The sequence below is a fragment of the Salvelinus fontinalis genome, chromosome 12 (genome assembly GCF_029448725.1).
Source record: "Salvelinus fontinalis isolate EN_2023a chromosome 12, ASM2944872v1, whole genome shotgun sequence".
NCBI classification, from domain to species: Eukaryota; Metazoa; Chordata; class Actinopteri; order Salmoniformes; family Salmonidae; genus Salvelinus; species Salvelinus fontinalis.
In genome coordinates this window covers 50371878-50399539 of record NC_074676.1, presented here as the reverse complement: position 1 = coordinate 50399539, position 27662 = coordinate 50371878, and the positions used below count along the sequence as shown (strand labels likewise).

The following is a 27662-nucleotide window of genomic DNA, read 5'->3' as shown; positions in this document are numbered from 1 at the left end:
GCGCCGTCTTTAGAAAAAACACCAGAATGATGAGCCTTTTTTCCACATCACTGAGTGCCTGGGGTCGTTTTTTCTCCCTCTGTAATTAGGGCTTGTTCTTCATCATTATCATCATCACCACTAGCCCGTTGACTTAGGTCTGCACAAGTTCTTCTATTTTCCTGACTTTCTGCTCTCTTTTTTTTGGGGAGGAGTGGAGAGATTTAATAGGACAGAGTCAGGTAGAGAAAGGGAGTGAGGGCAGTGGGCTGAAGCGCTACAGGCTATTAGGCTGACATTTCTGCCGGACAGATGGAACTGCTTAAAGACTATCATGCAATGTTTTTTTTCGAATCCCTCCCCTTTCCCGGCAAATGTCTATCTTTTAGCAAAGGATCCACTAAAGCCAACCCCCCCCCCCACAAAAATGGACACAGGGTGGTCACTTTTACTGACTGCCTTACTTGACACTGCTAATATATTTTTTTTTTTATCTAGACAAAGTCTGGACATTATGTGGAGGAATTCAAGGCTGTGTGTAGCAATGCTGTCCAGAAGACATTTCACGCCTTTTAAAATTGTATTGAGGATAAGTAAGTGACCAAACTACTTTACTTTGAGTGTAAAGTTTTTCAAAGTATTTCAAATGGTGCACTTTGAACTTAAAAATATATATATTTTGAGTATGTTTAGGCTACAGTAGATATTCTGTATTTATGCATGTTTAAAATGACAACCTGTACTTGACTACCTCACTTTATTAATACCCATATTCACCATTGCATGCAGTACAATCAATTCACTAAATCAAATTAGATGACTTTCTCTGTTAGTTTCCTTTAACAACTCCTATCTTCTGGTACGTGTTTCATTAGTGCATTGCTGACAAAGTCCCAAAATGTTTTGCAAGTCAGCAATCAAGTTTCAAGATACATAACTTTCAAAATACAGAAATACAGCCGGTATGCAAAACGCATCATCATATGATGCAAAATGCATCATACTGGCTATATTTCTGTATTTTGAACACACATATTTTGCATCATATGAGGCATACCAGCTGTATTTCTGTATTTTGAAAGTTCAATATCTTGAAAATGTGACTGCTTACATGCAAAACATTTGAGACTATATCAACAATGGACTAATGACACAAGTACCAAAATATAGTTTTTGTGTGGAATTTTCCTTTAAGTGCATTGAGCAGGACTGGAGGGCCATAAGAGGTGATGCCCGGGCAGTGCTCTCTGAAGCTCAAGTTCCTCATCAGGGGGAATACCTGAACCAGGGGAGGGAGGAGGAGACAGAGCGCCCATCAAACAGTTCTCCCATTGTAGCATAGCGGCTATGGAATTTGATTCAGCCAGAGATATGGCAAGCGCTTTGGGGAGGGGAGTAGAAATGCACAGGTACTCTGAAGACCAAAGGCCCCGCTGATGGGTTTGGAGGGAGGTCATCTTAAATTTCACTTCTTGTGAACACTTTTTTTTTTTTTTTTTTTACTTTCTAGCACACTTTGTTCCCCAATAAAATATGAGAAAATGTTCCCGACCTTTCTCAGAATGGCTGAGATACAAACACTATAAGTATGAATCGGAGAATCTGATTCAACCTTATAAATTTGAATTCTATAAAAAAAAGTATCTTATTAAATAAAAGTGTATAGTCTCGGATGAAGAAATCACAAAGTGAGGCAACAATCTAAATATTAATGTGCAACATGTTATCTCAATAAACATTTGGCTTTCAGAGACCTTGTTCTCTGACTACTTTTCACCATAAAATTTGATTTTTTAAATTTTGTTTTACTCTTTTTAAGGATCAGTCCAGTTTAATACACTTTCTGGACATCAGTGCATTTTCTAATATTAAAAGACAAGGGGAAAGAATAATTGTTTATATCATCTCAATTAAAGGAATCACTATTATTTTTATTTGACATAGCTGACCTTGGTTGGCAATGTAAGTCATTTTGCTGTTACATTTAGTATGGATGAAGGTTTGCACAGACCAGAGCTGTGGGAAGTTCAGGATTGGTTATGTGTGTTTCTGTGCGTGTTCGTGTGAGAGAGATTGGGGATATAAGCCGTGTCACACGGCAAGCGAGGGGCCGTTTACTGTACACCAGGTTATCAGCGGCCAGAGAGCCTCTACAGTCTGCACTATCTCCACATACAATGCAAATTACAAGGCGCATTAGTCTGCAGCACATATTTACACAGACAAGTCTTTCAGGCCTGTGTCACAATAATTAACTCAAGCAATACATGAAAAGACCCCCCCCCCCCCAAAAAAAAAAGAAATCAAAAGATTCTACGTGTAGGTTTGATAAAAGTTGATATTACATTAAGAATACGACCACATCGACATTAAGTTGCAATATGGTTGCTACTGACGATTGTCACCGAGGTGAATAAATGTGACATGTTATCAAATGGTATGCATGATATATGTGCTAAAACTACATTCTAAAATGTTATATGCAGATGGTAATTACAGTTAAATAGGAATGTTACATAATGCAATATTGATTAAAAGCAAAAAATATATTAATAAAATGTCTACCATTAAGAGCTGTTCTTCAATATGAGCAACTATGATTTCCCATTAAAAACTAGCGAACGAAGTAAACACTTTCCAAACATTTGAGGATATTAAAACAATGCTACAGAAAGAAAGCAGCCAGTCAACTCTATAAGCTGGCCAGTAGAAGGCAGTGTTGCACTGATGGGCTTTACAGTTATTAGAGCGCTTCACAGTTAGATAGTGAAGTTTTTACAAGTTAAGATTGACAATCATACCCTTGTATCCATTTACATGCTATGATAAAGATGGACTTTTCTTCATTCTCTCTTCCTTACTTTTTTCAGAGTATCAGTATGTCATCAACACAATGCGTTTTGCTGTCAGAAGTCCTCCATACATTCATTTCTGCAATTGAAAAATGACAAAGCATCAATGACAATTTCCATATTATTATTTGTCATGGATACCTTAATATTAACAAACAGTTTACTAAACACAGTGTATCAAAACAAGTACAAAATTAAGTAAATTAGGCTGCAACATTTTTTTCATTACAAAAATATCTTGTGATTAATTAAAAATTATACAAGCCAAGCTTAGTCATAATATACGACGACAGTGCTTTCTAACCGTTCTAAACTGAAACCGGCAAAAGGGAGAACGCTCGTGCACCTTTTTCCAATTTATCCACAAATCCAATAAATTAAGCAAATGTGTGCATTAGTTCACTTCCTCTTGCTAACCATGATTCAAAATGCTGAAAAAAAAAACATGAATGTCAACATGTGTTTTGCTTTTTCTCTTTGTGAAACATGGCTGTACCCCCAGGCAGGCCTGCGTCCTGCCACCCAACGCTGTAGCCGGTGCTCCGCTCAGTGAAACTCGCTGAAGCCAGAGGAACCGTCAGAGCCAGTGTTCTGTGTGATAATCCAGTCCCTGAGCTGAGTATCCTTAGTGCTTCCTAGGACAGGATTGGGCTTAGCCAAATAGACCAATTTAACCAACTTTGAAATAAGTATCCCACAAAAATTTCCTAATAGCTAAGTTGAACAGTCTTGGAAACTTCTTTCCGGGCACCTTTTCCCTGTTTTTATCTGTCGCATCGGCACTTGCAGAACATAAGCACCCAGTGAAGCATTTGACAAAACCTAGGAAGCTTTACTCCAAACAAGGGAATTTGTTTTCATGCATTTTTACTCTCTGATTGTTGTCAGATGTCTTTGTGTTCCAGGTTGTTAAAACTGCAGATGGGAAAGCATGCACCAAAATAAATAATATTTCTCATTTATATACTCAACGTATATATTATATACGGTATAAACCACAAACAACGTCTTTGAACTTAAACTGCAGGAAACAATTAATCTGAAGGCTCTATCAGGGCCATCAGCCATGGGAAGTGAGCTCGCACATCAGCAGTGCGGTGAAGATTCCTCGCATTCGTTTTCCCGACATCATGAGCAAATGGGAGCGAGTGAAAAAGCAGCTGCCTGGACCAAAGCTCTTTGGTGCGACATACCTGATGTGTTAGTGACTTGGGGTTTGGCTGGAGTCTCTTCTGAGTGTGGATGCTAAGTGAGGACAGTAATAGGGACCTGCTGCGCATGTGCTCCAGCGATTAGAAACACGCCACACACACAGGACTCAGTTCCACATCCTGGCATTCGCTGTAGTGAGAACACCCTGGGACCACCATCTACAGTAAAATCTAAGCAAAACAATACTCACACAAAATACTGCCATCCACATGTAATACCTAGTAAGCTCTAAGGGCAGAATACTATCTTGAAATACAAACACAACTTCAACTGAAGCGCAAATCTGTATTTAAACAACAATGCATCTCAACTTAGAATTTGATCCTAAATCCCCCCAATTAGTCAGGCAAACTGTGTTGTCCATTTCTCAGAAATACTAATGTGTAAATTAATCAAGACAATTATTCCTATCAACCCCACTGAAAGACAAGGACAAGAGAATATCAGAGTATGAATAATGGATGCCACAAGAGAGAATAACTGGGAGTATGTGAGACAGCAAAATGCATAAGGTTAATACATTCAGGTAGTGCATCCAGCACACAGCCTCAGACCTGACCCCTTACATTACAGCCACCTGGTCCTATATACACTTGTGAGAGAGTGTATGTGAGTGTATGTGTATGTGTATGTGTATGTGTATGTGTGTGTGTATGTGTGTGTGTATGTGTGTCCAACACACCAAATACTGAGTCTACAACCAGCCCCAGAGCTGACAGAGATGGGTTTAAAGTAGAGGGAGAAGGAGGTAAAGGAAAGTAAGGGGCTTGAGTACCATCTGCCTCTCCACTGCTGACAGAGCCAAGACATAAGGTCAATGCCTCTCCTCCGCTGAGAGAGCCAAGACGTAAGGTCAATGCCTCTCCTCCGCTGAGAGAGCCAAGACGTAAGGTCAATGCCTCTCCTCCGCTGAGAGAGCCAAGACGTAAGGTCAATGCCTCTCCTCCGCTGAGAGAGCCAAGACGTAAGGTCAATGCCTCTCCTCCGCTGAGAGAGCCAAGACGTAAGGTCAATGCCTCTCCTCCGCTGAGAGAGCCAAGACGTAAGGTCAATGCCTCTCCTCCGCTGAGAGAGCCAAGACGTAAGGTCAATGCCTCTCCTCCGCTGAGAGAGCCAAGACGTAAGGTCAATGCCTCTCCACTGCTGAGAGAGCCAAGACATAAGGTCAATGGCTCTCCTTCGCTGAGAGAGCCAAGACGTAAGGTCAATGGCTCTCCACTGCTGACAGAGCCAAGACGTAAGGTCAATGGCTCTCCTCCACTGAGAGAGCCAAGGCATAAGGTCAATGGATCTCCTCCGCTGAGAGAGCCAAGATGTGCGTCTCAATGGCTCTCCACTGCGGTCAGAGCCAAGACGTGCGTCTCAATGGCTCTCCACTGCTGACAGAGCCAAGATCTGCGGTCAGAGCCAAGATGTGTGGTCAATGCCTCTCCACTGCTGTCAGAGCCAAGATCTGCGGTCAGAGCCAAGATGTGTGGTCAATGCCTCTCCACTGCTGTCAGAGACATGTAGTCAGAGCCAAGACGTGTGGTCAGAGCCAAGACTTGCGGCTCTCCAGTGCTGACAGAGCCAAGACACGCGGTCAATGGCTCTCCTAAACTGTAAGTGTGCTCACTGGAAATGTGCTTTCAGAGGTTATCTATGTCCAATGATATTGTGAGAGCTGCTGTTTTACATGATGACTTGGAATGTATTTGTGCCTTTGTGTACTCAGACGATGAGGGAAATTATTAGTGCAAATGCCAATAGAGCAGTGAGGTTTGTACACAAATACTGTCATTTAAATTGCGGCCTTGTACTATTTTGAGCATTATGCTAATTTTTAAAGATAAATAATGCTTCATTCAGAAAAACACAATTAGATAACATGGAGGAGGAATCTTCAGAATGTCACAAAAACAAAAGCATCCAATTCTGTAAGCTTAGCAAACAAACACAAAATGGCGTGAACCCCCCCCCCCCTCCCTCCCTCCCCTTTACAGATTAATGACCGGCTAGCATGCACGACCTCTCCCTGGTTTAATTATCCTCCGAAAATATTGCCTGGTGCCCTTGAAGGCTATTTATACCCTGGGAACTTTAGCCACATCTTAATGGATCATCAAGGTACACTCATCCATTTTGGTGGTGAGAGTTGATGGTTAAGTTGGCAGAAACATTAAACTTTGAGGAACTCATTTCCCCCCCCTTTTTGCATTAGTAACAAATATAACCAGGAGCCCTGTTCTCGCCAGAGGGCCCTGCAGACACTTGGAATGGCAGCCAAACGACGTTAAGGCATGCCAATTGCCAAAGTGCTACGCCTTCCCCAGAACAAGACATTGTGTTGTTATGCCATTTAAAGTAGACAGTCGCTGTACACTACATGGGGATGTTACCCTGCCGAAACTCCCGCTGTGTTGATGTCCATCTTGGCACATCATTCTGAATCAGAACGAGTGGCGATGAGTGGCAGCCAAAGCTGTCATCCTGATGTCCTATGTCAGCCAGCAACAACCCACGCTCTGTTCCTCTGACCTTCATCATCCCAAGGCTCGCTGGCGGCCCATGCCACCTTGTCCCCGCCCTGCTGTCCGGTTCGCTGGCTGCCCACGCCACCTTGTCCCTGCCTGCCCACGCCACCTTGTCCTCACCCGGCTGCCCAGCAGTGAGCCCACTCAAAACCTACTTTCACAACATTCCATACCATAGAGTACACACAGCTGATTATGCACTGTTAAAGAGTACACATTTGATTAATAGTTTCCTAAATGATTTATAGATTTTACAATGGAAATATTCTATAATCTAACCAATTAGTGCTACTAACTGTAGTGGACCTTTGCACTGTAACACACACTGGGATGTGAAGGCCTATCCACGAGGGAAGGGGGATTTGCTATACAATTGCACAAACACTGCATCAATTTGCATCCCAATCTAAATTGGCCCACTCTGGTGAAGTGAGGCTAGAATTAAGCAACAAGGCCAGAGGGGGTGTGATATATGGCCAATATACCACGGCAAAGGGCTATTCTTTAGCACGACGCAACGCAGAGTGCCTGGATACAGCTCTTAGCCGTGGTGTATTGGCCATATGCCAAAAACCCCTGAGGTGCCTTATTGCTATTCTAAACTGGTTACCAACGTAATTAGAGCAGTAAAAATACATGTTTTGTCATACCCGTGATATACCACAGCTGTCAGCCAATCAGCATTCAAGGCTCGAACATCCAGTTTATAACGTGGATTTTCATACAAACCTTACTATCTAAACAGCTACAACTTTACTGCCAGCTGAGAAAGATACTAGGGATAAGTTCTTAAGCTATTAAATTCAGCTTTAAAAGTGTTAATTGCGAAAATGGCAGATACCAAACGCCAACTGTATGTTTTTGTACATCCAAATACTGCATCTCACCATACTATTGGTCTCGCCAGACAATTTTCCGGTCCAATGAAGAGGGAGACGGTTGGCAAGGTATGAGGCACATCTTAGGAATTGGCTTTCACTGACACCAACACGGAGCCAGCAGCACCAGCAGTGAACAGACTTCATTTCTAAACTTTGGGATCTTTACAGACTCACACCCAAGATATAGCAGTGTGCAAGTTTCTACAGGCTTCTGACAGAGTTCTATACAATGATGTATATAAACTCTGGATTGTTGATGCTATGTTAATGGGCTCCCGAGTGGCACAGCGGTCAAAGGCACTGCATCTCAGTGCAAGAGGCATCACTACAGTCCCTGGTTTGAATCCAGGCTGAATCACAACCAGCGGTGATTGGGAGTCCCATAGGGCACAATTGGCTGGGGTGGGCAGTCATTGTAAATACCGGCTGTATTTCTGTATTTAGTTAAATAAAGGTAAAAAAATATAGATGTATAGCCAATGAGAGGCTTTCGAGCCACTGGTTGGCCAAATTGGTACTACTCAAAGGCGCAGTCATCCATAGGAATGAATGCAATTCTACACTTTTTCAAGAACAAATTTACATGGATTTAAGTATATTTTTGTTGTAGTGGGGACAGTAACATTAGAGGTTTCAAAACAATGTTTTAATTATTTATTTGTATGTTAACTCACATAATATAATTTAAAAGTATGCATTATGGTGTATAATAGAATAAACATTGCACAAACAAATGTAGACATTAATAAATGCATTTCTATAGCTTACAAAATATATTTTAACACGGCGGGGGTGCGCCAAGATGCAGGCGCGGAGGCTTCAAAACCCTGCCCCCTGTCAGCCATCTAGTGTATATAAAACATTTGTCCTATATCCCAAGGCGCCGAGTTTCGTCGCCCAAATTGCCTTCAAAACTTGTACGTTTAACATATACAAACAAATAATATTAAAAAGTTTTGATTTAAAAATATACGTTTTTACAGCTGAAGCAAGGTAGGCCAACGCATGCACGCGAACTTGACATTTTAAATGCACTAATGTAACTAATGTGGCCTAATTGTTATATAACATTATAATCAAACACTTACTTACCAAATGTGCCAATTCTTTGGGTTGAAAACAAGGAGAAAATGCGACTTGAGTTTTTCGACATAGTAAACGATAACGTTCGTAGGCCCACCTTCTGGTCTAACGTTACCTTGTTTGTAGCCTGAGGATATACTTCCTCATCGAAAAACAGCACATTTCGGTCGCCAATTTCTTACTGTTTATGCTACTTGTTTAATGTCCTCTAAAACGTAAAAAAATGTGTTACTTATTTCAATGAAAATATTGGCAAAATAACGAATATTTAAGGCCACGGACAACGACGGTAGTGAGAAACAAAAACTCCACAACAGTTGGGACGACAATCAGCGAAGCGCGCGCGGAGGTCTGAATTGTGTCAGGTGACTAGGCCTAGTCTATTTTACATTTCAAATGTTTATGTACTGACATCAGATATCCCTCCCTATGTGTATTGTTTTAGAATCAGACTAACATCTAAATGTAATAAATTATTATTTTATTTTTCAAATATGAGGATATTTCTGATTTCTTGGCAATACTGATTTGAACTTTATTCAAAAAGTGTGTACACATTCCTTTCATTTGAAATACATAATTCACATTCAGTATTATTCAGGCATCTTCCTGTGTCCAGTCCATCACAAGATAACTGAACAGAGCACAGGAAAAGGGGAATAGGCCAGGGAGTGGGTTGCTATTGCCGATAATGAAAATAATAAGGCAACTCTGTATATCTCCTTTAATGAAGAAGTCCAATTATTTTTAAATCTACACTTTTGGGGGGGGGGGGTTGCATCTTAAATTTCCCCCTCACATAATGGCCCCATTGTTGTGACTGGAACTGAACTTCACAAAATACCTGCTGTCCCCTGAGTCAGTTACCTGAAAGCTCATATTTATTCCTCCTATCTTTGAAATCCTCTGACAAGGCTGCTTCAATGGTTAGTCAGACCAGGTGGCTTTCATTTACTTATTTAGAGTTATGGCTTATGTTTAGCAGACCAAATTAGCCTGTCCGTCTTTGTGACAATACAGTGAAATCTCCTTTGATATGAGACCGTTCGTTGAGTGTAGAAATAATGGAAATATTTTTTCCATTAGAGGTTGCACTGCTTTACCGTGGGTTTGTGCATTCAGTGAGATGATGCTTAGGTTTTGAAAGGTAAGCAAGAACACAATGTGGTGACTTGAGAATGATTCCCCCTTAGAACAGGGACCTCCAGAATGATACTATGCTGGAGAGTTGATGAATGGAGGCATTAATTGAAAATCGTCACTGTGATGTGGTTTTGGCTGTGGGCCTTACCAGCGAGGTTAAGTGCTGAAAGAGAAATGGGCTGTAAGTGAGGAAAAATTGAGAAAGGGAGACTGAGGGAGAGGGGAGGGAGGGAGCAGTAGGACATGGACACAAAGGACAATGTGGGGGATTGAAGGTGATTGCTCTCTCTCGCTCAACTCAAAATGAAGGCAATAACGGAGAATTTCACAAAAAAACACAGGTAGCACAGATAATTGTAGGTAATAATTTTGTATAAAAGTGGAGATATGTCCTTACTTTGAAGGACCCTCTACATGAAATCAGAAGTTAGTGTACAAAACATTAGGAACACCTTCCTAATATTGAGTTGCACCCCCCCCCCCCCCCTCTCTCCCTCCATTTTGCACTCAGAACAGCCTCAATTTGTTGGGAAATGGACTACAAGTTGTCAAAAGATTTACACAGGGATGCTGGCCTATGTTGACTCCAATGCTTCCCACAGTTGTGTCAAGTTGGCTTTATTGTTCTTTGGGTTGTGGACCATTCTTGATACACATGGGAAACTGTTGAGTGTGAAAAACCCAGCAATGTTGCCGTTCTTGATACACTCAAACTGGTGCACCTACTACCATACCCCGTTCAAAGACAATATTTTAAATATTTTGTCTTGCCCATTCACCCTCAGAATGGCACACATACACAATCCATCTCCATTGTCTCAATGCTTAAAAATCTGTTTTTAACCTGTCTCCTCCCCTTTCATCTACACTGATTGAAGTGGATTTAAGAGGTGACATCAATAAGTGATCATAGCTTTCACCTGGATTCACCTGGTCAGTCTGTCAAAGAAAGAACAGGTGTTTATTTTAGTCCAAGTAAAGTACTGCCTATCTACCTATGTGAGTGATGGGCCAGCCCAGTGCAGGTCCCTTCCTTTGGTTTGGACGGTGAGCTCAAAAATATCCTGAGCCCGTGGTCCACCTGAGCAGCTCCCCTGGTCCTACCCCCATCGCCTGGCAATCAGAAGTGAACAATTCTAGTGTGCCCCTCTCCCTTTACGTCTATTTAGCATAATTACGTTGATCTGCCTACGGTAAGGCTCAGCGCTCCCTTGCCTTCTGCCACTGTGAATCACATCGGCATGCTAAACACTTCATCTGGGGTCTTCGGGCTGGACACACTGCGGCCAACCTCTGTGGGCTGGATATGAACACAACACTTAGAAACAGGTTATCTAGACTGGTAGCATTGTCATTTTATGACAACAGAATATTTGAAGCGTTGCTATGGATACACTACTGGTGATTTAAAATTCTGAACTTAAATGTTTACCAGTCTTTTTCCCTCAGGACTATTAGTTTATGTAACTGTAAAACATACCAAATACTTGGAAGTCACAGACTTTTCACTTCATGCTTTTTAAATATTAATTTGCAATGCAAATACATGTTGACTAATACTGAGCAAAATGTTTATGGTGATTCCAGATGATTGTGGGAGACAACTGTGCAAGAAAACAAACTCTTTAGGCTCTGTGTTTTGTGTTTAAAATGTAAACATAGTGTAAGTGTACAACACGATTACCAACAAAAATAAGTGACATAAACTGCACAATGTGTATCCCCAGCCAAGCCTCCACCTCCTCCCTCTATGAGTATGTTCTCCCCTTCTGAAAGGATTCATTTTTTGAAGGGCTTGGTTATCAAACCAAAATATGAAACCCAAAACAGGAAAATCATTTTTATGGCTTTTAATTATATTTTCTAGGCTTTTAATTGGAGGGACATCACTTTTTTAATTTTGTGAACACTGCACCACGGAAACATATGTTCACCTAACCCTAGCAGATGTCCTTCTCCAGGCCCTGACTCACGCCCAGTAGAGGCATGTAAGCTTCAGTAACTTCTTTGTCTTGGCCAGCCATAGGCCTGCTCTCTTAGGCTAGCTTCTCTTTTTAGCTCTGCCTTTTATTTTTGTCCATATTCTTTTCTTTGTTCGGAGTAGTGATTTTCATACACACAGACACACACACACACACACACACACACACACACACACACACACACACACACACACACACGTTGACACAACTTCTATAAAAACAAATATTATCTAATCACTAGCAAAATATGGAAACGGCAAAGCAGAATTGTAGCTGTCAGTGGAAACAGCCAAGACACTGAGGTTGGAAGAGAGAGGGTCATGGCTAGATACTTTACAGCTTTTGTCATGACATCATGACATCAAAAGTATGACAAAATCTATTATTTCAGCTAACCTGTGACCTAATTCTCCTAACCTGCTATGTTAATTCTCCTAACCTTCTACTTTAATTATCCTAATCTGCTACGAAAAGTCAATTCTGGTCCATTCTGACATAAACAGTATATTATCTAGTCAAAACCAGAGAGGGGGCCCAAAAATAAGAAACAGAAGATGTATTGTGCCAGTGTTGCCATCTGCAGCCTGCCCTGTGTTGGCAGCGCCGTCCGTCCGTGCGCTTCCCTTTCCAGTGAGTGGAGATTAACAGACAAGCCGAGCAGTCTGGCAGTCACCCTGGCCCTGCTGGAGCCGAGGAGGGTGATGTCCCCCAAGAGGGAATTACAGAACCCTCTGCATGTCCTGATACTGTTCAACAAAACACCTTTTCACATCCAAAACCCAGAGGATGAAATAGTTCTAATATTGACTGGTACGGGCCACCATTGTCCCATTTATTATTATGTATTTTTTTAAATGCTCGTCTGGCAACTCTTTTTGCCTGATCCAGTTGGGCTGTTTAATCCGTTCCGCCGACATATTGTACCTCTTTGTTTTATCTTTAGTTTCCCTGCGGTTCTAAGTCATTCACATATCTCCTCAATGTCACTGTTTTTTCCCCAATGTGAATGTCAATAAGACAAAATAGGAACTGCATAGAGCTGATACAATGAAGAGAGCCGAAGCACAGACACAAAACACAACAGGGCGCAACTAGAATGTTCTTGTGCTGGTTGTTGGCTACGTATTGTACATTGCAGGGTCAGTGGACTGAAAGAAACCTTGGCTCAGTCCAGGAGACCTGGAGTGTTGCCCCAGAGCCTGGCTGTCTTCCCCTGGAGGCCCCCAGGTCTGAGGGCAGAGGGCAGGGTGGTGGGGTGGAGGGTGGTGGGTGCTGGACCAGGCCAGGGAGGGAGGACCAGAACCAGGGAGGGAGGACCAGAGCCAGGATCTAAGGAGAGCCAGTGCCAGCCCGTCCTGAAATCTGATCCTTAAGATCCTCTCTCACCAGACAGGTTTCTGTTTACCCCATTTAAACAGTGCCAGAATGCCAAATGTTAATATGAGGCATTGATACCATACCGGTGTTACAGTGGGCAGGGCGGTGCGGCAGAGACGAGTGCTTGACATGGAGCCATTCCATTCCATGTGTCCATTCCAGAAAGATACAGCAGGGACTCAACGGGACTCGGGTTGCAGTGACGTTCGAGAGCAATGCTGCTCTACATCTCATAGTCACATTAAATGAAAAGGAATAACATTGTCTGAAATGTGCTCGTTTGGAGTAAACAATTATCCAATAAAATAAAGTCAGTCTCTACATTAAAGGTGCAAGTTAAAGTAATTGGAGATTAGCATGAGATGTAGTTATATTAAAAACACTAATGTAGTGCAGTCAGTACAGTACATTTATCACAGAGGATAGTTGACCCATTGGACATGTGCTGTACTGTATGTACAGTAAAACCATTGGGGCTATTCGTTGGTATGCTGTATAGATACAGATGTTTTTATGAGTGCTGGAACCGAGCCACGAGAGGTTGTATTCAAAATGGTCCGAGCCCCTACCTGCCCTCCAGCGCTCTGAAGCTCTACAGTTAACACCCTCATCCACGTCCATTTCAGGTCAAGCAGGTTTGAAATTGCTACCCTAATTTAAATTAATGGAGTTAACCAGGAAAACATTTAAACATTTAAAAAAGTTGGAAAACATTTTTAAAAGTTTTGCAACGGAAATGAATATGTAAGGTTTGAAACAACGGGACTGAAACAAAAGTCCCTCTTCCTTTCAGTCTGTTTTCTTCAGTTTGGTCCCTACAGAACACAATCCTGTTATATTGTCGGGGTATGTATTGTCCATTCGAGTCATTCTTCATCACCTTTGAATAGCACCACTTGCTCAGTGGGGACTCCAATATGGCCGGGGGTAGCTAACTGCTGTGACAATAGCGTATGCAGGGGCTGCCCCGGCCTCCAGCACTGATCACCAGAGATTAATAGTTATTAATGAAGCTGGGGACTTCCACTGTGTCACTTGAGGACACAGTCATTAGTAAGTGCCTTTAATTACGCTCATTAGCCCATGCTTGTCCTCCCTTAACAGTTCATTTCATATCCACACCTTTCCTTCTGTGACAACACCTTTAAATAAGTTCAGTACTTTCAAAACTAGTTAGGAATGTCAAATAACAGAGTTGAGAAGATATTCAGTAACTCATTGTTACGCACGCCTCTGAGAAGAGGGAACGCAACTCCCTGCTACAACTCAACTCTGAAGTGCAAGAGGTATGGACTGTAGGTGCGAGTAAGGATGACACAAAAGCAGAATTTACCGTTTACTAGAATTTATTTTCTTACACGGTAATATGGGGAAAAGGGGCTGGACGGAACCAAAGCAAAGAAAGTAAATATCAAAGTTCCCCCTCTCCTATCTAACCTGCCTACCCACTTAACTTACCTAACTTAACACCGCCTGGTGCCCTAACCAAAATACAGGGGGTGGTCCGCCCAGGTCTTACCTAGTGTGCCTAGACAGTAAATATACTACGGGTATATGTATGCCCTCGGGCCTCTTGCCTAAGCACTCCCAAAGTGCCTTCTCCTTCCCCCCTGGGAACAAATGAAACAGAGTAATTATTAATGATTTCACAAACACTCAAACACAGGACATAGAAAAACTGCTACCAACAACAACAGTACATACCACACTTTCTGATACACAACCCACACTATATCACAATCTAATTTTTCTCTCTCAATCTCCAAATCTCTATTCCAAATCTCATCTCTCTCCCCTCTCTTCTCTCAATCTTCCAAATCTCTACTCCAAATCTCTACTCCAAATCTCTACTCCAAATCTCTACTCCAAATCTCTACTCCAAATCTCTACTCCAAATCTCTACTCCAAATCTCTACCCTCCTGGGGCAGAACACTGGCTTTTATCTTCAGGTGGCAATGGTGATTAGTGTCAGCTGCTTCTTGATGAGGGGGCGGGGTCAGCTCCAATCACCAATTAGCCTGGGGTTGACCAATCAGCTGGTTGGGGAGTACTTCAGGAAGCCATCTCCTGAAACACACACTCAAATACAAAACAGAACACAGAAACTGGGGAACGTAACACTCATGAATGTTCTCTTGAATCCAGACCATGTAATGTGACGTTGCAGTGCTATAAAGACATACATGAGGACTGGCTTTAACAAAGGAGGAAGTCTTTTTGTTCTCGGTGCCCCCCTGTTGCTGAGAGGGTGTGTGTGTGCGTCATTAGACTGACAGATGCTGGGTAATAAGTGTTTAAACAAGATAATTAACGAGCGCTGTCAAGTGGATCTGCAGTAGGTAGCTCTATTAGCCCCGGCTTTAGACTGGCGCTGTCCCTCCGGTTCTGCCATAGAGTTCTGCCGCAGGGTTCTGCATAGGGTTCTGCCATAGGGTTCTGCATGGGGTTCTGCATAGGGTTCTGCCATATGGTTTTACTGGCTTTGGCTCCCACATTAGCATGGATCAGCACTCAGCAGCACCATCACACTCCTCGCCTGTCCCAAATGGCACCCTATACCCTACATAGTGCAGTAGTTTTGACCAGAGCCCTATGGGCCCAGTTCAAAAGTAGTGCAACATATAGGGTGTGATTTGGGATGTAGCCTGGGATCCATTACTGCAATAGAAGGGTCAGGCACTTTGCCGCCCTAGCCGGTTACAGTACATTGGTTGCACATGTCTTCATATTGCATTGTCCAAATTAGAGAAAGTAGATACAGGTATCTGCCAAAATAAATAAAACACCAACATGAAGTGTCTTGATGACATTGGGCCACCACGAGCCAGAACAGCTTCAATGCGCCTTGGCAGAGATTCTACACGTGTCTGGAACTCTATTGGAGGGATGCGATACCACTCTTCCATGAGAAACTCCCTAATTTGGTGTTTTGTTGATGGTGGTGGAAAACGCTGTCTCAGGCGTCGCTCCAGAATCTCCAATAAGTGTTCAATTGGGTTGAGTTCTAGTAACTGAGACACACAGACAGACACCCTTTAAACCCCCTATGCTCCTTTGAGAACCCTCTTTCAAATTCACTGAGATCTCTTCTTCTAGCCAAAATAATGGGCAACTGGGAATTTTATGCGTGACCTTAAGCATGATGGGATGTTAAATGCTTAACTAACTCAGGAACCACACCTGTGTGGAATCACCTGCCCTTCAATATCCTTTGTATCCCTCATTAACTGAATTGTTTCCTTTATATTTTAGGCAGTTACCTGTACATCATATCAATAACACTTTAAAATAATGTGACATCGAGGTGGATTAAATACTTTTCAGAGCCAGGCTGACTTAAGGCGTCCACATGCTTCCCAGCCGAAACAGACTTTTTTGTTCGTTCTGGACTTAAGTAATGTTTTTTGGGGCTGTTCAGGCACACTACATTTTTTCTCGAGGCCAGCCAAAGTTCTGGAGCCGAAGTCTATGCCCCTTCGTCCGTGATTGGTCAATTGTAAGGATTCTTCAATAAAGTCTTTGTCATTCAACGAGAGACGACTCGTTCTCATGCACATTTTGTATTGAGAAATACTACACCAAACATCTTAGTTAGATGTAAAATTAAGACTAAGATCTCCTCTGCAAAAAGTGAATGACAGATTTCTTAAATTATCTTAGATAAATTGTGACTATTTTAAGGAAGAGTATACTGGCTACGGTGTCTCAAAATGGACAAACACTATTGCCTCTTTTTTCTCATTTTTCAAGTGAAGCTCTTTTAAGGGAGTATGCGAGCGCACTCGTTCGGTTCGCCTAGCCGACAGCCGAATTGAAACATGCTGATGCCTTTACAGAGTTGGTGGGTATTTTACAATTGACTTTAGTAAGGTTGTAGCTACACTTGTGTTCTTGTGTCTCACTTCCAGACACTAAGCCCTGAATGGAACCAGAGAGGTCTGAGTTCTCCTTATTTGGTAGTATGTGTCTGTCTGGTCATATTGCTTCTGTGTGCACATAAACACAAATCCAAGACTCCTGCACTCAGTGAGAAACTGTGCCCCTGGACAGAGGAGAGAATTTAAGTTCAGATATGCTCGGCAAGTTTTTTTTTTCAGAATGGATTTAAATTCTGGAAGCGACTGATTTAGGTTGTAGCTAACATTAACATTAAAATGAACTTAAAGTGGAGTGCCTGTCAAAAAATGGATGAATATTTTCTTCCACTTTTGGATTTTGTCCCAGAAACGATCAGAGATGGATGGCATGAGAGTTAGTGATGCAGAAGTATCTAAGCTGGTACAATGAAGACGTGTGGGCCCCAATGTTGTGTCCTTGACCATCCTTCCCTGCTGGGCTAGACTTGGACTACAAAACCTGCATTTAGTCATGCTTCCAGAGGGGCTTCATTTGATTGACAGATCCACATTGGACACCAGCTCTAAACAGTACCCACCCCTAACGGAGCTCGAGCCAAAATTCTATCATTCCATAATTGTCTTTGACACACACACTGTGAGGGTAATATTGGTGGCGGTATACCTCATGTCCTGAAATTGATTCTGTGACAGCAATATGAGCATGAATTATTAAAGGAATAATAATGATTAGCGTCAATTTTCCTTCCTCCCGGCAATTCATAGATCAATGCTCTCATTTAGACAGATGATTCTCTCACTTGTCTCTTCTAATTTAAAAAGGACACAAGAATCCAAGAATTAGGGTTGGCATTTTTTCTTCCATTCGATAGAACCAATGGGTTAACTAGGCTTAGTACAATACTTATACACTATAAACCTTAAAGGGTCAATCTGCAGTTGCTACATCCATTTTTTGACTTAGAAATTCATTATATGTACCTATTGATTCTTGAAGAATATACACTGAACAAAAATATAAACGCAACATTCAACAATTTCAAAGTTCAAATCAAAATCAAATCAAATCCAACTTTATTTGACACATGCGCCGAATACAACAAGTGTAGACCTTACCGTGAAATGCTTACTTACAAGCCCTTAACCAACAGAGCAGTTCAAGAAGAGTTAAGAAAATATTTACCAAATAAACTAAAGTAAAAAATAATAAAGAGTTACAGTTCATTTAAGCAAATCAGTCAACTGAAATGAATTCAGTCGGCCCAAATCTATGGATTTCACATGACTGGGAATACAGATATGCATCTGTTGGTCACCCCCCCAAAACAAAAATAGTTGATCAGGCTGTTGCTTGTGGCCTGTGGAATGTGGTCTCACTCCGCTTCAATGCCTGTGCAAAGTTGCTGAATATTGGCGGAAACTGGAACACTCTGTCGTACACGTCGATCCAGAGCATCCCAAACATGCTTAATGGGTGAAATGTCTGAGGATGCAGACATTTTCAGCTTCCAGGAATTGTGTACAGATCCTTGCGACATGAGGCTGTGCATTATCATTCTGAAACATGAGGTGATGGAGACGGATGAATGGCATGACAATGGGCCTCAGTATCTCGTCACGGTAGCTCCGAGCATTCAAATTGCCATCGATAAAATGCAATTGTGTTCTTTGTCCGAAGCTTACGCCTGCCCATACCATAACCCCATCGCAACCCTGGGACACTCTGTTCAAAATGTTGACATCAGCAACCCGCTCGCCACACGACGCTGTCTGTCATCTGCCCGGTACAATTGAAACCGGGATTCATCCATGAAGAGCACACTTCTCCAGTGTACCGGTGAGCATTTGCCCACTGAAGTCAGTTACGATGCCGAACTGCATTCAGGTCAAGACCCTAGTGAGGACAACGAGCACGCAGATGAGCTTCCTTGAGATGGTTTCTGACAATTTGTGCAGAAATTCTTTGGTTGTGAAAACCCAGTTTCATCAGATATCCGGATAGCTAGTCTCAGACAATCCTACAGGTCAAGAAGCCAGTTGTGGACGTCCTGGGCTGGTTTGGTTTCACATGGTCTGAGGACGGCTGGATGTGCTACCAAATTCTCTAAAACGACGATGGAGGCGGCTTATGGTAAAGAAATGAACATTAGATTGACTGGAGAATGAGAAATGCTCACTAACAGGGATGTAAGCAAATGTGTGCAGAAAACTTGAGCGAAATAAGCATTTTGTATGAATGGAAAATCTTTTATTTCAGCTCATGAGACATGGGACCAACACTTTACACGTTGCCTTTAATATTTTTGTTCAGAATAACTTATAAATGCCTCATTAGCTTAGTTTAACTGTCATACAAACATTGGAGTGAAACAAGCTTATATTTTGTGGTTCTGATGGGGTACAAATCAAATCAATTTTCCTTGATTTGAACATTTGATTTGATTTAAACCCCATCAGAACCCCAAAATATAAGCCTGTTTTACTCCAATGTTTGTAAACAACGTAAATGTAAACAAACACTATATAGCCTTAAAACATGGTTAAAACTATAATTTTGATGTCATCCATAGCTCTGTCTATGAATTTTAGTGGTTACATTTCTCCAGCCCCATTCCTCAGCTTTTTACCAAAACAGGGGCGGGGAATTCACTTTGTTATTGTTTCAACTGCTGATTTGCTGCTTTAATAGATATTTACTCTTAAAAGTATCTGACCCAGGTTAGTTAGAACCAAACCAACATGCCTTTACTTTTTACTTTAGCCCACGTAATGTGTGCCCTACTACGCCATAATGCTGTATGTCCCATTAGTCAATGAGGGGACTGCTGCGCACGGCTGAGTCTTCACCACATGCCGTGGTTATTCTTCTTCTTTCTCTTTCCATTGGTCGATTTCACCTCTTTCACCCAGATGCGTGCAGGTCAGGTCAGGCTGCCCATAATTCCACCATGACTAAAAAATGGGGGGGAAGCAAGCGACACAACCATATGGATGGAACAATGAGGTCTGCAGGCAATGAACCTTGAGCCAGTTGAGCTGAATAAGGGGGTGAGGATCTGGGGTTCTCTCCCGTGTCCCTTCTCCCCCCCTTGGTGGCTCACCCTGGAGCTATGTGGCTCACAGAAATTGCAAGGGAGTGTGGGATGAGGGGCAAGGGAGGATGAGGGGCAAGGGGGGGGGGGCAGTGACTGCTAACAGCAGGTGTTGGTCCATCCTTGGGGGAGTAGGCAGCAGACTGGGTTCTAAAGTGCGACAGAGAGAGGGGGCCTGGCAATCTGGTGAAGCGTCTGGACAGAGGGAAAGAAAGACGGATGGATAGACAGGTAGACTGAGATAAGAGGACTGAATGTGTCCACTTAAGGGTTTGATTAATGGGGGTGTTTAGTTTATGAGGATCCCACATGCAGCAGCTACTCTTCCTGGGGTCTCTCTCTCTCTCTGTGTGTCTCTCTCTGTGTGTGTGTGTATCCTTGTGAGACGTCCTTAAAAGGATAGTAAAACAAGGACAATTAGGACAAGTGGGGACATTTTGCCAGTCCCCACAAGGAAGAGGGTTATTTTAGGGTTAGGTTAAGGGTTAGTGTTAGGAGTTAAGGAAAATAGGATTATAAATGGAAATCAATTGTTTGGTCCCCAAAAGGATAGTAAAACAAATGTGTGTGTGTGTTATCAGACATTTATCAGACCTTTTAAATTATTGATGTCCTCGGCTCAAGTAATTAAAAAAGGCTAATATTTCATATTACAAAAATGAACACTTACATATGATGTCTGGAGGTCAATAACAGGACACCATACCATTATTGCATACATCTATGTACACGTTTTTATCTACAGGCTAATATACTTTCTCATTGGTTGATGCAATGATTGATATGTCTGTAATGAAATTATGGCCATTTTGACATAGTAGATGACAGAAAATGTCACACTGGCTTTTATCCATAATGATCCCAGTGGGTATCATATTATATTATACTGATGTGAATGTGAGCACTGGTGAGATGGGTGACCCCAACTTTGTTGGGGGTGTGGGGAGGGGGTTGCAGTGAAAGGGGACCCCTCTGCGCATCATGTCAAACCCAGATGACATTGCGGGCGGCGGCGGGCACTCTGAACGCCACTCAAGACGTGAGGCCTGTCTTTGGCTGGGAAGTTGTTGTGACTGTTACTCCCTCAGAAAAACATGTGCTTTGTGTGAAAGTGCCATATGACAGGGGGGAACCTGCCCAGCTTGTGTCAGCTTAGCTCCTTGCTTGTGGGGGGGGACATTTGCTGAAGGTGGGTGGGGACAGGCATATGCCCCCCTAAACCCCCCCCCCCCCCTGTTCCATTTTTTGAACGGTGAAGTGACACAACAAACAAAATGGCTTTCAAAGTGAGTGTGGCCAGGCAGGCTGGCAGTGGCTTTTGTGTGTGTGTGTGTGTGTGTGTGTGTGTGTGTGTGTGTGTGTGTGTGTGTGTGTGTGTGTGTGTGTGTGTGTGTGTGTGTGTGTGTGTGTGTGTGTGTGTGTGTGTGTGTGTGTGTGTGTGGCTGAGAGGGGCTGTGTTTGAGCAGTGAGATCTGATCTCTGTCCTCCCCTGCTCACAGCCAGGTCTTCAACTGGAGCCAACAGCTCTGAATCCTCCTCAGCTTCCAATCCACCATCCAGGCGCCAGCTCCCACTGCCTGTCAGGCCCTCCTGGGCTCTCCTTACAACTCACTGCCAGGTACAGGACACTGCTCTCTCTTTCTGTGTGTGTGTTTGCATACGTGTGTGTCTTTGTTCATCCTTGCATGTTTGTATGTATGTGTGTGTGTTTGATTGTTTGTGTGTGTGGGTGTGTGTGTGTTTGAATTTATACGCTCGTGCTTTAATTATCCATATTCAGTCGTCACAAAAATAGAGCAATGATGAAATAAATAAAGGTGTTTGGTCCTTTAAGATAACCTGCCATTCAACTGACAAGCTAGCCTGCGTCTTTGGCCACATCTCTCCCTGTTAAGTTTCATGTATTCATAATGGATGTCCTAGTCTCTCAATATGTTGAGCCCCAGGTGAGCGCAGCAGCAGTCAGAAACAATTACCTTTGCAGTCTTTACTTCCTCCACCCAACCTCGTGGCCACACCAGAGAGAAGAAGAAGAAGAAGAGCAAAGACTCATGGGTAACAGTTATGAATTATGTTATTGGTCTATTGTGGTAGGGTAGCAGTAGAGTTTTTAAAACATTTTATTCAACTATGCAAGTCAGTTAAGAACAACTTCTTATTTTACAATGACGGCCTACCCCGGGCTAAACCCTCCCATTAAGACAGCGCTGGGTCAATTGTGCACTACCCTATGTGACTCCCAATCACGGCCGGGTGTGATACAGCCCGGGATCGAACCAGGGTATGTAGTGACACCTCTAGCACTGAGAAACAGTGCCTTAGACCGCTGCGCCACTCGGGAGCCCTATGACAGCACACTGTTGGGAATCTAAATGATCATTAGACAATTGTACCGCCATTAGAACCACTAATGTTTTTTAATTGTCAAAATAACATTTTAATGTTTGATATCATAATTCACTTAACATTCATCCCATTTATCAATCATAGAGAGCATATGCAGTACCTGTCAAAACTTTGGACACACCTACTCATTCAAGGGTTTTTCTTTTTTTTTTACTATTTTCTACATTGTATAATAATAGTGAAGACATCAAAACAATGAAATAACACATATGGAATCATGTAGTAACCAAAAAAGTGTTATACATATCAAATATATTTTATGTTTTAGATTCTTCAAAGTAGCCACCCTTTGCCTTAATGACAGCTTTGCACACTCTTGGCCTTTTCTCAACCAGCTTCATGAGGTAGTCACCTGGAATGCATTTCAATTAACTGGTGTACCTTGTTAAAAGTTGATTTCTGGAATTTCTTTCCATTTTAATGTGTTTGAGCTAATCAGTTGTGTTGTGACAAGGTAGGAGTGGTATACAGAAGATAGCCCTATTTGGTAAAAGACCAATTCCATATTATGGCAAGAACAGCTCAAATAAGCAACGAGACACGACGGTCCATCATTACTTTAAGACATGAAGGTCAGTGAATGCAGAACATTTCAAGAAGTTTTAAAGTTTCTTCAAGTGCAGTCGCAAAAACCATCAACCATCAACCACAGGAAAGGAAGACCCAGAGTTACCTCTGCTGCAGAGGATAAGTTCATTAGAGTTACCAGCCTCAGACATTGCAGCCCAAATAAATGCTTTATTCAAGTAACAGACACATTTTAAGTTCAGAGGAGACTGCGTGAATTAGGCCTTCAAGGTCGAATTGCTGCAAAGAAACCACTACTAAAGGACACCAATAAGAAGAAGAGATTTGCTTGGGCCAAGAAACACAAGCAATGGACATTAGGCCGGTGGAAATCTGTCCTTTCGTCCGATGAGTCCAAATTTGAGATTTTTGGTTCCAACCGCTGTGTCTTTGTGAGACGCAGAGGTGAACGGATGATCTCCGCATGTCTGGTTCCCACCGTGAAGCATGGAGGAGGAGGTGTGATGGTTTGGGGGCGCTTTGCTGGTGACACTGTCTGTGATTTATTTAGAATTCAAGGCACACTTAAACAGCATGGATATCACAACATTCTGCAGGGATACGCCATCCCATCTGGTTTGTGCTTAGTGAGACCATCATTTATTTTTCAACAGGACAATGACCCAACACACCTCCAGGCTGTGTAAAGGCTATTTGACCAAGAAGGAGAGTGATGGCATGCTGCATCAGATGACCTGGCCTCCACAATCACCCAACCCCAACCCAATTGAGATGGTTTGCGATGAGTTGGACCGCAGAGTGAAGGAAAAGCAGCAAACAAGTGCTCAGCATATGTGGGAACTCCTTCAAGACGGTTGGAAAAGCATTCCAGGGGCCTCCCGGGTGGCGCAGTGGTCTAGGGCACTGCATCGCAGTGCTAACTGCGCCACCAGAGTCTCTGGGTTCGCGCCCAGGCTCTGTCGCAGCCGGCCGCAACCGGGAGGTCCGTGGGGCGACGCACAATTGGCATAGCGTCGTCCGGGGTAGGAAGGGTTTGGCCGGTAGGGATATCCTTGTCTCATCGCGCTCCAGCGACTCCTGTGGCGGGCCGGGCGCAGTGCGCGCCAGCCAAGGGGGCCAGGTACACGGTGTTTCCTCCGACACATTGGTGCGGCTGGCTTCCGGGTTGGAGGCGCGCTGTGTTAAGAAGCAGTACGGCTGGTTGGGTTGTGCTTCGGAGGACGCATGGCTTTCGACCTTCGTCTCTCCCGAGCCCGTACGGGAGTTGTAGCGATGAGACAAGGTAGTAATTACTAGCGATTGGATACCACGAAAATTGGGGAGAAAATGGGGGGGGGGAAAAAAAGGAAAAGCATTCCAGGTGAAGCTGGTTGAAAGAATGCCAAGAGTGTTTAAAGCTGTCATCAAGGCAAAGGGTGGCTACTTTGAAGAATATAAAATCTAAAAAATTTGGATTTGTTTAACTCTTTTTTGGTTACTGCATGATTCCATATGTGTTATTTCATAGTTTAGATGTCTTCACTATTATTCTACATTCTATATAGTTTTTAGTAAACATTCAGATGTACAGTAAAAGCTGTCATCAAGGCAAAAATGTTGATTTGTCTAACACTTTTTTGGTTACTACAGGATTCCATATTTGTTATGTCATAGTTTTGATGTCTTCACTATTGTTCTACAATGTAGAAAATAGTAAAAATAAAGAAAAGCCCTTGAATGAGTAGGTGTTCTAAAACTTTTGACTGGTACTTTATAGATGTATACGTTCTTTCCCTTACTGCAGAATTCTCCACAGAAAGAAATCTACAAATGCTATTTTGTTGAAGCTGGAGAAATGTGCTTGCCTTCTATATTCTCACCAGCAGGGGGAAACCAACAGTTCACTGCTGGTCTTGAAAACAGACAGCATTTCATCAGTACCTGAACAAATTCAAAAGCTTTATCAATCAAAGAAAATCTTGTAACTCTTTTTAATGCGTATGGATTAATAATTTGCTAAAATAGCACATTTTCCCCACCCTGCATGGTTTCAATACATAGATAGGCTACTTAATAATATACTTTATGCTTATATGTGAATTAAAATGTTGATTTTTTAAAAATCCAGTCATTAAAACATTTATATGACCTGTTATCAGTCATTATTTTGGTTTCAAGCCTTTCAGTTGCACTCCACATGGTAGCCTTGATACATCCTCTGTTTACTCTACAGAAGTAGCCTACACTGTCACTCTCAATATCTAAAATATTTGATTTGACAATATCTTGTCACTTTCTTCCCCCTCACTGACATCAACCTCTCATCAGAAGTCAGACTAGATGTACACATGACAAAGAAACCGACAAACAACCACAGCTCCAGGTCACACTCATACAGTATTTGATTAACAGTCAGCAACTAATTGATTAAATGAATGAATACATTAGCATAAATCAAATGTTTGTATATTCTCTAGTTTAGCTAAGCCCTGAGCATATCCCCTTTCCTCTGTCTCTCCTCTTCCTATCCTTATGTCCCTCTCTTCCTCTCTCCCTTCGTGACCAGTCAGTCAGTCAGTCATTTGCGGGGCTGTCACTCTGCATCAGGCTCTGTTTCCGTGACGACAGGCGCTGATGGGCGGCGTGGGTAACCCGCGGTGATGGGAGGCCACTGTGATATGTAAAGCAGGGTGTCTGGACAATGGCTGAGCTGTCATCGGTGCAGCCAGGCTGAGCTGGGAGGAATGCAACGGGGTCAACGAAAATGTATGCACATTTGACATTTCCAAACTCATTTGCATATGTACACATTGTTTTTTAATTTTCTTTAATTATCCTTTTTTTGTTCATCCCCTCTTCCAGTTTAGCGAAGTTAAAGTGCTCTTTGGTTGTTCGTTTTTCACCACCCATTTGATTTGGAGCTTGTGAGAGGTAGGTGGACTGACGTGTGACTGTCCCTCCTTTGAGCAATCTCTCCATGGCAATACCATCTCTCGACCAGGTTCCTCTTTTTGCCTACCCAGAATCCCTTGCTCTTGGGTTCCCACCTGTCCCCAGAGCATGGAGAGCAAGGCACAGCTGTGGACTGTGTTGGGAGATACTACAGTATAAGGACACTTCTGACTTGCAAAAAGACTAACCAAAATCTAAAAGTGACCCTATCACGATGTCATGACACCAGGGTTCTTCATCACAATGGCTGCTTGCCACATCCCCTTGTGCTATGAACAGTAGCATCACCATTTCAGAATCTGACCAAACTGATGTTTTATGTTGACCTCCTGCTCTGTTTCCTCTGGAACAGCATCGTAATACAATGAAAAATAATACACACAACTGTACAATATGCATAGCTTATAAGTGTAATAAACTGCTTTAATATGGTTTCTGTAATATCATGCACAGGTACATGACCTTTGTTCCGCTCACATTGGTGATAGACTCATGTCTTTATGTTTGGTTCAGTTGTCTCTGTGACATTTTGAGGCCGCAATCTAAAGAAATACCCAAAGTACTAGTTTGGAACTACATGAATTTGATTCTGTTTGAATTCAAATATATGTACACTGTGTTCTTATATTCTTTGTTGCTGTAAATATTGATTGATAATACTTAGCTAAATGTACGGTAACTTTTTGACATGACTTGTTCTTGCCTTGTTTGAATTCATCTAAATCTATAAATATTATATTATTTAATAGTATGAAAATGTATGCACTCACTACTGTAAGTTGTTCTGAATAAGAGTGTCTACTAAATTACAAAAAAAGTATTAGATAAAAAATATATATATATAAACTATGGAATAAATCCATTACATCCTTCACAAACTTTATGAAGTATACTTTGATGTAAGGTGTTCTTTTTTACAGGCTGTATACTTGTTCCGTATGCTTTTATTGCATCCCGTTGGTGCCCCATGTGTATTCCTGTGCTACAGCAGTACTTTCATCCCAATACATGGTAATACATATAGACATTTATTGTTGTTTGTTTAATTTGTACAATAGTTTAACCTCCACTATTAGTACTTAAAGTGATCACATTTCCGTCGGCCAAGATGGTTATGTTATAGCTACTTTCCCAGCCAAGCTGTCATGTGCTTGCTGAGGCACTTCTCAAGGTTCTGTCACCATTTCTATTTGTACGACCTACAACACATCAGCATTATACAACACACATACTAACACAAAACACGAACAACAGTGGCACATTGGTGACAGAGATTCGGCGTGTCTGGAGAGAGACTTGTTCACCCAGTGTTTGGCAGGCCCCAGCCTTGGCTGTCCCACACAATCTGTGCTCATGGTCTTGGCAGGTCTCCCTGACCCACCACCACCCTCCCCTCATCCCCAGCCCCTTCCCCTATCCCGACCCTCTTCCCCTCGCCACAATTTAGGGCCACCAGCAGCCACTGTCCCTGGTTCATGGTTACACACCTGCACAGTGGGTGTGGGGCACACTGGAGAGAGATGGATGGAGGGAGGGAGGAGCCAGCCAGCACCACTCCCTGGACTATCCCCCTATATGTGTGATGTTAGTTGGCTGTGAAAAGCGAGGAAGGGCCGCGGCAGGCTGACCGCTCACTGTGATTAAACACCAACTGGGCCCCGGCCAGAGCACTGGAGCCCCGCCATGCTGTCCCCGTCTGGGCCAACCGGCCAGCCAAGATGGTCTCTACTGAGACCAGACCCAGCCTGCTGCTGCTGAGGTGGAGCTGCTGTCCAAGTATTATGTAAATACTGAAAATAGAAGGATACGTTTCTACCTCATTCAA

At 42.6% G+C, this 27662-nt stretch overlaps 1 protein-coding gene and 1 long non-coding RNA gene across 3 annotated transcripts in view; one reads left to right on the top strand and one right to left on the bottom strand.

The window, feature by feature from the left end:
* Positions 1 to 8611, bottom strand: part of LOC129867585 (nuclear factor 1 A-type-like) — a 336739-nt gene extending 328128 nt beyond the window's left edge. The window contains exon 1 of the mRNA XM_055941091.1: positions 8530 to 8611. The gene's annotated coding sequence lies outside the window, so the exon portion shown is untranslated. The remainder of the gene's footprint in view (positions 1 to 8529) is intronic.
* LOC129867587 (uncharacterized) lies at positions 38 to 27260 on the top strand. 2 transcript variants are annotated; one of them, XR_008761642.1, is made up of 4 exons: positions 38 to 572; positions 21472 to 22027; positions 25452 to 25651; positions 25748 to 27259. It is a non-coding gene; the product is annotated as an uncharacterized LOC129867587 (long non-coding RNA). The 2 variants fall into 2 exon arrangements; XR_008761641.1 differs by having other exon boundaries at positions 25452 to 27260.
* Positions 27261 to 27662: the final 402 nt, after the last annotated feature.